Source organism: Callorhinus ursinus, unplaced genomic scaffold (genome assembly GCF_003265705.2).
Source record: "Callorhinus ursinus isolate GAN/ISIS: 27379988/994484 unplaced genomic scaffold, GSC_fseal_2.0 scaffold9, whole genome shotgun sequence".
Taxonomy (NCBI): domain Eukaryota; kingdom Metazoa; phylum Chordata; class Mammalia; order Carnivora; family Otariidae; genus Callorhinus; species Callorhinus ursinus.
The window spans coordinates 41,069,208-41,080,094 of NW_027397071.1; positions in this window are offsets into that span (position 1 = coordinate 41,069,208).

The following is a 10,887-nucleotide window of genomic DNA, read 5'->3' on the forward strand; positions in this document are numbered from 1 at the left end:
AGTTAGAGGTGCAAACAGATAATTTTTATTTTAGATATCTATAAGCATGTCATATGCTTAGAATGCCCTAGGAGTAGAATAGACAAAGATGACAAATAATATTTTAGTGAGTCATTTTTCCACATTTTATATTTATCCAACCACATTTTGAAGTCATTAGAACAGATAACATTACATAAAAATAATCTGATGCAGTGGCCTTATAATCAATGCAATAGCTAATCTACAAGATGCCCCCGTCCAGTGACCCCAGTCTCCAACTATTCATGCCCTTGTGTAGTTCCCCTACATACTAAATCTGGGCTGGTCCTCTGTAATCATAAAATATGGTGGAAATGGTACCGCTTGGCTTCCAAGGCTGGAACATAAAAGATCTTGAAGCTTCCTTCTTGGTCTTTTGGAACTCTTGCTTTTGAGAATCTTCCTCTTAGAAATCAACCACCATGTTATGATAAACCCAGGCCACATGGAGAAACAATGTGTAGACATTCTGTTTCAGAGCCCATGCTGAATGCCCAGTCAACAGTCTATATCAGCTCTTCCTTTTAGGAGAACCATCTTTGAAACTATGGTCCAAGTGTCCACCAGATGATTGTAGCACCAGCTGACACCATGTGGAACAGCTAATGCCAGTCAGGGCACCAAACCATGAAAGCTAGCAAAACCATTGCTCTTTCAAAACATAGAATTCTGGGGTGGAGTTGGGGAGGTAAGGTTTTTATGCAGAAGTAAATAACCAAGATAGCCAGAAAATCTGACTATGTCTCTTTTTATGTGTCTTATAAAAATCACTAAACTTATATAACCTTCATTCTTCAAAAATCTGTGGAACAGAGAAAATAGTATTTGAACAGTAATAGAATAGAATAAGATATTATGTGAGCAAATTGTTTTTAGCCCTACAGTAATCTCTACACATTACCTCCTTTTTGTTTTTGATTTTGTTTTTCTGATAAATTGCCATATAGAGAAAGATTAAATGGCTTGCGCAAGACCAACAGCTAGTAAACAAGTGAACTAAAATTTAAGTCCAGTGGCTTCTATGACCAATATTCTTTCTACTTTGTGTCCAATAATATCTTCTATTTATAAATATATTTTTAGAAATTATGTCCTTTACATATGCATTTCCTCATAGGTAATTGAGAGTCCTTTTCTTTGTCAAGGAGAGAGGAGTATTTCATTTTAAAATGCATGTCTTTTGGCACATAACATTGATAGTCATTGAATACAATTTTGTCTAAAACAAAAACAAAATATCTCTTTGTCAGTGCACAACAATAATATTGGTCATAATATTTTCAGTCAGAACTTGATGCCATTATATATTTATATTATGCTCTCACAACAAAGTTCACATTCTGTATTATACATTTAGTGTATAGGTGGGAATAAAGATTTATTTCTTGACCAAGAATTACATGGCCAGATTATTATAGATAGCCTTTACAAAGAAATCCATAAATTTAAAGGGTTGTTGAATATATTGTATATTTAAAAACATAAAATGAAGCAATTATGTTAAACTTTGATTTTTCATATAATACATAGGGCATCCTGGTTTTTGTTTCTCCTTTTGGTGATTTCTATTTTGTAATAGTTGAAGGAACATAATCTTTCTGTATATGTAGAGTTGATCATCATGCTCGATGGTTTTGTTTTTTTATAACTAAAATCAACTGTGTTGAAAGTACACGATTCTGTAGGGCTCAATAGAAAGCATTTTTTTTTTTAATTTTAAATCTAAATCTGTGACTCATTTTTTTTTTGCATCTCAGTCTGCCAAAACCTTTTGGTCAGTTTTATATATTAAAACTTATTTCTGATCACTTTAGCCAAATGAAAACTCACAGTTTAGCTGTTACAATACCCAATAGACTTTAATAAGGAAAATCCAAATATCTTTTAAAATTGTATCTTTTCATCTCCCCCAATGTGAAATGGCTTGGGTCGGGGGAGGCTGCAATAGTGGAAGGAAGGGCCTCATCAATCTCTTTTCCCTTTTTTCTCTCTCTCCCTCCATATAATTTTTAATACCCCCTTTCCGCCTACCTCTGCCCCATTCTCTGTTTCCCACCCTCTATTTTGTAGCTGTGAGAAGAACAGAGGAGATGAAATAAGGGACTAAAAAAGGTCTTATTTGACTGGTACATATGTGATCTGGTTTGGCATAGACTGAAAATAGTGGATTTGAAAGTTGACTTTCACTCATGAATGCTTCTGTGGGTTTCTCAGATTTTCTCACTGGGAACATCCAACAAAAAATGTTGTGAGAGCTGGATTTTCTATGGCTTACCACCCTCCCTCCACCCCCCACCCCTAGTCCTCAGTTTCTAGTGTCCTATAATTTATTCAACACAACCAATTCTAATGGAGCCCTACCATATCTCTAAGTGACTCATGGGCAAATTCCCTTTAAAGATGATTCCTAGCTGGCTCCCTACAAAGTGACCCACATCTAGTTCATGGGCCTTACTTAAGTCTGCCATGCAGAGCTTCTTCACATTGTAGCTGCCTTTCTCCTTCTGCCACTACATGGACTGTTCTAGATAAAGGTTTTTATCTTAGTCTTTTGGATGTTGGTCTGTTACCATTATTTTCAGCCTCTTCTGCCCCATCACCTTTCCCTCCAAAATGACTCCAGATAATAAATATAAAATTTTCCATGTGGCCCTCTGAAATTTTTTTTCACGAGACTTGAGGTGAATGGAAAGACTGCCTTCACACTACACTGAGCCCACCTCACATTCTTCATAGCATCAGGAAGGCTCAGAGAGAAAAAATTATCTACACTTAATTGGGCCAGACTTATTCAACCTCAGCTTTTTTAGATCTTCAAGTTCAAAGTTATGACAGAATTACTTTTTTTTTCATTCCTAGTAGGTCCAGCAACAGTAGTCCAGCATCTCACTTTGGACTGAAGGAACGGTTGACATTTATTTAGTTCTCTAGTTGCTGTGTCTCAGCCAAAGCTGATAGAAAAATGTTTACAGTGACATCCTATTACACAAATATTTGTTAAAAACAGAACATAAATAATTCTTTCAATTCCTTTTCAAGAATGCTCACCAAAAGAACAAGACACATGACAAGCCTGAAAAACATATCGACTGCAAAGTATCATGATGTTAATATTTATAGGTAAGATTGTTCATCATACTGTTAAGATTGAAAAGATGAGAACCAACTAAATATATGGCAATGCGGCTACAGTTTAAAATATTGTGGTACATCCATGCAATTAAATATTGTACTGCCTCCATCAGAGTTCAGGGGATAAAAGCAGATCCATTATACATATTATGGGAATAATAGATTTATTATAGGAATTAGATATAACAAATATAGAAAAACTGGAACAGTGAAAATCTGGAAGTTGGGAATGGGAGAATCAGAAATAATATCTAGAAATAATATCTAAAGCAAGAAGCTGAGTACATGTGGATACCAGAGAGGAACTGTGAAGAAGGACCCTCCCTGACACACACACACACACACACACACACACACACACACACACACACAGATCGATTGAAACTGCCACCTCTAGGGAATTATTCTTTGTGTGTAGTCATCATACTTGAGGTCCACAGCCAAGATCTTAATGGCAGGCTTGAATCTACTTTTAATTAGCATGGCCAGTAGTCAGGAAGATAAGCTGAATATGCAACAGAGAAGAATGAGGAATCGCTGGGCACCTCTGTCCATCACCATGGCTGATTGTGATAACCTTTTGAGAGTAATGATTTTTGCTTTGTCTGCCAAATCTCATGTACTTTCTTCTTTGGTTTTTCACTCAGAAGTGTACAAGGGAAGTGATTCTGGAAAAGTGTCCAGCCTTAGCCAACTTGACATAACATGATCCAGTGCACTCTCTCTAAACAACTTGACTTCAAATATAACTCAACAGTTTAAGTTCATGACTAATCAGTTTAATTTACCTGATAATAACTGATTACCTGCTATGTGCTAATCACTGCTTGCATGGTATGGTGCATGTAGACACAAAAATGGATCCTACTCTCACAGATCATGTAATCTAGTAGAGGGGAGGAATGTAAGTAAAGATGAGACCCCTATGGGAAAAACACAGTGATGGGGAAATAAAAGGAGATCTCAAAGTGCATAAAAACTGCATCTAATCCAGACATGGGGATCAGGGAACACTTCCCAGATACAGTGACTTTTGAATTTGGAATTGAGTTAATGCAATTTTTCAGAAGCATTTTTGAGAATGTATGTGTGCATATTAGGGGATTATTGCAGGGACAGGGTATGGAGTAAATGACACAGAGTGAGTGTTCCACAGAAAACAAATATTTTAACACTTGCAGATACTCTGGAAAGATGCTGTGATGCCCTTATTTTTGTAACCATGTCTGTCTGCCTGAAAGCTTTCTGGCTACATGAGCACGTTTATCCTAGGTCCATATTACAACTTCTGTGGACCCTAAATTAGTCATCATGGGGCCCTTTTCTCCATAAAAAAATATAAGATTTTATCTGAGAGCACACACATGCACGTGCAAGGTGGGGGAGGGGCAGAAGGATAGGGAGAAGCAGACTCCCTGCTGAGAAGGGAGCCCTACAATGGGCCTTGATCCCAGGACCCTGAGATCATTACCTGAGCCAAAAGGCAGATGCTTAATGGACTGGGCCACCCAGGCACCCCATCCATAAAAAAATGTATTAAGTATTATATTTCATGCCTTTATTTATATAAAGACAAAATCTGTACTATATTATATTCATTGTTATGAGTTTAAAGAAAATTAAAACTTTTGAAGGTCTCTAAAAGTATTATGGGTCATAGACACTACTTAATGTATAAGTCAGCCCTAGTTTGACCCACATTCAGGGCAGGACAGAGTTGCTAGGGAGTCTTGTGAGCAGCCCACAAAAATGATCAGAGATGGTAGACAAATACCCCAACTCCTCTCCACTAAGGTGAGAATACTTAGAATGTTACCTATAGTCCCCCGGAGGCTCCGGGTCCATTGCTTCATGATAGTAACTCACTCATTAATACAACTGCACTGGTTTCTTGGTATTTACTCCCAAATAAACCATTGACATTCATTATTTTCTCAATTTTTTTTTTCTGGAAGAACTCAGATAAGAAAAATAATGGTATATTTGAGGAAATATGCCCTGTGTATTTGGGATATAAATAAAAGGGAACATATATTTTGGGCAAATTATACTGAAGAAAGCAGGGCACGATCTTGAAGGTCTTATAACCACTTCAGAATGTTTGGATTTTATCCTAAGGAGAAGAGAAATAACATGAAGAAGAAACATGAAGTTTTTATAAAAGAGATCAGTCTGATCAGAATTGTTTGAAGAAGATAGCTCATGATGTAATATGGGTAATATAATTGAGAATACTCAAATCAGAAGAAGGGAATCAAGTTTGGAAGTAATCCTAGACTCTATTTGTGACATTAAGCTTGAGAGGAATTAAAAAAGTTGGAGAGTGTTTTAAAAAACAAAGATGATAGGATTTGATAACCAGTAGGGAAAATAGAGTAAGAAGGATACATAAGGCTGAAACTAAAGTTTCTAAAGTAGAGTGTATGGATGGGAGCAAAGAATAAAGTACTGCAATATTGTAATTCCATGTGTGTGTATGTGCTTATTTATATGTTCCCTTTTTTCTACACTTTTATACGGGTTCATACTTATACAATTTTTAATAAGAGTTTTTTTTTAGATAAACATTAATAGTAAAGCCTAAAACTAATTGAAATAAGGTCAATTGGGGCACCTGGGTGGCTCATTGGTTTAACATCTGCCTCTGGCTCAAGTCATAATCCTAGAGTCCTGGGATTGAGCCCCACATCAGGCTCCCAGCTCAGCAGGGAGTCTCCTCCTTCTGCTCCTCACCCCACACCTGTGCTTGCTCTTGCTCACTCACTCTTGCTTGCTTTCAAATACAATCTTAAAAAAAAGTCACTCAAGGTGGAAAGTTTTGACTGACGAAAAAAATAGCAATTTAATCTTAGAAGTGACTCATTTATATTGGCCTCTTATAGATCAAATGTATCCTGTAATTTCTAGTATCTATTTCACTTTTTTTTATTGCTGAACCATATTCTAAAATTTGATTACCCGTTAGTCTAAAATTTGATTATCAGAAACCTAAATATTTTTTATGTATATTCATCTTTAGTTATACAGCCATTTTTCAGGCAGAACTATGGAAGTTCAAGTAATAAAGGCTAGCAATCATTTAGCTAATTGGATCATTGCAGATGACCAATGTAAGTGATTCCTAAATCTGGTATTTCAACTTTATGGATAAGCTATCCACAATAGACTAGTTTATGAATTAATGATATTTACTGTTTGAATCATTCCTTAGGAATTTGCCATTCATTTATCCAGATGAAATTCAGTATTTTAAAGTATATTTTAAGAAAATGATAAACTAGGTTTTTAAAAATTTTGTTTATTATTATTATTTTTTAGGTCGGGGGAGAGGGAGAGGGAGAAGGAGAGAATCTTAAGCAGGCTCCATGCACAGCACAGAGCCCAATGCAGGGCTCGACCTCATAACCCTGAGATCATGACATCAACCAAAATCAAGAATTGGATGCTTAACCAACTGAGCCACCTAGGTACCCCTTGGGTTAAGTTTTTGTAACAAATTAATCAAATAGTTAATATCTTTAAGAAATAAGACCTTACAAATAATACACATACACACACACAAAACAATGGCAAGACCAATGAACTTAATTTAAAAATGAACTAAGGTAAGTCATTTGTAAAAGATTAAATATAAATTGTCAATAAATATAGCAGAATATAAACCTCAGCAATGAAAATATACTCTACGTTAAAAGTAAAACCCTTTTTTCTTCAGTCAGCTAAAAAAACTCTTTTAGAAAGGTAGAGCCCATTTAATGTACTCCTGTATTTTACAGGATATTTTCCCATTCTGTTTTTAGTACATATTTTCTGAAAGCAATTTGGCAATGCACATCAATAGACTTATATCCCTTTGAGACTCTAGAACTTCTAAGTAGATAATCATAAAGTGTTGTACTTTTTATATAAAAGGGTACTCAGAATTATTTTTATAGTGAGAGAAACAAAAACAATCTAATATCCAATAATATATTTGATTGGTTAAAAATGGTATATACATATGATAGACTATCATTAATATTTTCAAAAATATTTGACAATGTAAGAGATGCTGATTAAAAACATATTTTAGCCATGTTACTTTTATTTGTGTAACATTAAAGTAAATATTTTCTAAATTATCTGAATTATGAAAGTAGCTAACTTGGACTCCTGTGGCATATAAATGAATTCTGCTTAGAATGGCTGCCTGAAGATAATTATCTGCCCAGATGCCCAGTCCCTGCATGGTATAGGCTGACTAACCGATAGGAAGGGCTAGCTTTTAAAGCACTGATTTCTACCCACAGAACTCATCCATAATAAGGATCCCGAAAAAGTCTGACATATTTCTGAATCAATTTCTATGAACTTGTATTGTTATGAAAACAAACGACACCTTCCTTACAAAGATACTCAAAGCTCTGGAATAGTTTTACTAATTGAAATTTCTCTTAATTACTTTTAAATCCCAATGATCACCTTCCTTTCCAAGTTCCCCAAAGTCTTTTATATGCTAAATCAACTTCCCAATAAAGGGAGGAAAAGTGACAGACTCTATTTGCCCATTCACTCATTTCATTCTGCAAATGTTTATAGATTACTTTCTATGATCTACCCCAATGATAAAGAGTATTTGCCTTTACTGGTAGAAAGACTAAAAGAAGTCCAGACATTTTAATCATTATGAAATTTTAAATTGCTATTAACATATAATTATAATTATATCGATGTATATTATATATCAATAGCAATTAATTCACAATTAACTGATGTATTAATATCTCTAAGCCTCTGTTCTATGACTACACAAATTTACTCTTCACTTTATCTTTTGATCTAAGAAAGAAAATTGTTTTTTGTTTTTTGGTTTTTTTTTAAGATGCTTAATAAGACAAAGTCATTCCAACTTCCCAGATTCTTTTTTTTAAGATTTTATTTATTTATTTGACAGAGAGAGCGAGAGAGCATAAGCAGGGGAACAGTAGAGGGAGAAGGAGAATCAGGCTCCCCGCCAAGCAGGGAGCCTGATGTGGGGCTTGATCCCAGGACCCTGAAATCATGACCTGAGCTGAAGGCAGATGCTTAACCATCTGAGCCACCCAGGCACCCCCTTTCCAGATTCTATATAGCCAAATCCTGGTAACTGTTTAAGGAAGGTCCAGCACAAATAGTACATACCCCATGACACACTTCCTGACTTTTCACCCAGAAGTGTTTCTTTTTCTCAAAACTGGTATTAAAGAGGGCACGCACTGAAAGGAGCACTGGATGTTATACGCAAAAAATGAATCATGGAACACTACATCAAAAACTAATGTAATGTATGGTGATTAAGATAATAAAACTGTAACAGCGTTTAATTTGGCATTTTCTTCTGAGATATACAAACTTTTCTTTTTTTGGTGATACAGTTGTATGCAACTATTCTACTTCTTAAAAGGGTAAGGTTTTGAAATATTGGCCATAATATTTAAATTTTAATGTGCAATCGTTCACTGATTTTATATATATATAATGTAATCAGTAAATGTTGAATTAACAAATATATGGAATTAAAGTGAGTGTGGTGTATGTGACAGCATTATAAGTAGGCAAGAATTTTGTACTGATTCAGAAACCACTGTTTCTAACAAGTCTCTAAGTCAACATATCCCATAATACAGCAGAAGTATTAAAATAAGATTTTCCTCCAACTCAGCTATTTGTAATTCTAGCCCTGTTTTCATGTTTTGTTTTGTTTTAAGATTTTTTATTTGTTAGAAAGCACAAGCAGAGGGGAGTGGCAGGCAGAAGGAGAGGGAGAAGCAGACTTCCTACTGACTAGGGAGCCCGGCATCGGACTCGATCCCAGGACCCTGGGATCATGACCTGAGCTGAAGGCAGACACTTAACTGACTAAGCCACCCAGGCATCCTGATTTTCAAGGTTTTTTTTAAATATAGTAATCCAGTTTCCCATCCTGAAGACATGAGACTTGCTAGCAGCCTGAACTCTGGAATATCCAGAGACTACAGCAATACTAGGGCTTTAGGGCAAGCACATTCACAGCATAATAGATGAAAAGTCCTAAGTTTTTTCTAACCTAGGGTCATCATGGTATAATACAAAGAACTTGAACTTCAACATTGATATAGGAAAGGTGGAGAAGATGATATTGAAACAAATCTTGAGGATGTGTAAGATTGAATAAGGTGAATAAAAGTAAAAATATGTTCCAAGCAGAGTCAATATTGCATGCAAAAACATACAAATGAGGAAGAGTCTGGTGTTTATAAGAAACACTATAATTAGTTCAGTATTGCTAGAATGTAAAGTGCAGAGCAGGTAGTGATTAAAGCTGAATGTGGAAATGAATAGATGGGCCAAGTCACGAAGGGCCATCTATAACATATAAAGAAATATGGGCTTTATTCTGTTAATGTTAAGAAGGCACTGAGGGTTTGATAACATGACACAGTATTCTGACTATATAATAATGTAGTTATGAGATTGAGAGGTTAGAGCAATACATAAGGCATCTATGTGAATGCAGAAGTTACCCACAATCATTTACATATTGCAATAGATACTGTGATCATATGTCAGAACAATAAATAAGGAAAGAGATTATAAGGTCAGAGAATATCAGCAACAGAGATGGAGAGAGGAGGGTTTTAAAAGATGTCATAAACCTTAAGAACTAAGTTTATTTGTTTTTTGCTTGTGTGTTTTAAAGATGTGGTTTTGTAATGGTCTGACGGCATTCATGAAGAATAAGACTTTCAACAAATAGTCATACTCTTGACAGATGGAATTTTTCTGGTCAAATATAAGGAAGTTCTGAAACAGAACAGTTTGGAAGATTGGGGGAAGGGAAAATGGAGTCTGTGCTTATTTAGAAGTTAAAATAAGTGGTATTTAGATTTTACTTGGTTGTGTGTAATAGGACAGAGGGAGAAGTTGAAAGCGTGTCCCTAGTTCTGGGCTTAGTTTTGGATGCCTAGTTTCATAGTAATGAGACTGCAATGTAGAGAAGAGAACTGATCTGGTTTTGGATCCTGGCCTCATCTCCTATGAACTGCATTCCCTAAGATACATTGCTTAGCCTGTTTGAAACAATTTCTTGACTGCAGAATGAAGAAAATATTAACTACTTAATATGGTTGTGTATCAATATTAGCATATCCATAAAGTACCAACCACAACTTCTAGTGGACAGCATCAGACACTATAAAAATTAGCCCTTATCCATTTTCTACCTTTATTTTCCCCAACCCATATACAGAGAGATACTATGGCTTAGTGGATAAGAGTTTGGTCTTTGAGTTAGACAAAATGAGCTCAATTCCTGGCTCTACCAAGCACTATTTGATAATGGTGAGTTACTTAAACTTTCTAAGCTTCAGTATCCTAATCTGTAACATGGGGATAGAAATGCCAACATTTCTATGTTGTCCTAGGGTTAAATGGGATAAAATATTAAAATTTCACTGCCAGCTACATGGCATACTCTACATACACCAAAGGAAAAAAAAAATTATTCTTAGAGCGCTTGGAGAGAACATTTTTAAAAAGTCCCCATAATATATTTAAAGCTTCTCTCTTTGACACTTGCATTATTTGTTGTGCCTACCTACTGAGTAGACATATTAAGTTACTGAGAATAGTGAATTTCAAGTATAAATGACTAGGACCTTTTATATCCCCACTCATGATGCATAATGCAATGGAAATGTCATTTTATTGGATTATGATGGTGATTTGGTTTAAACC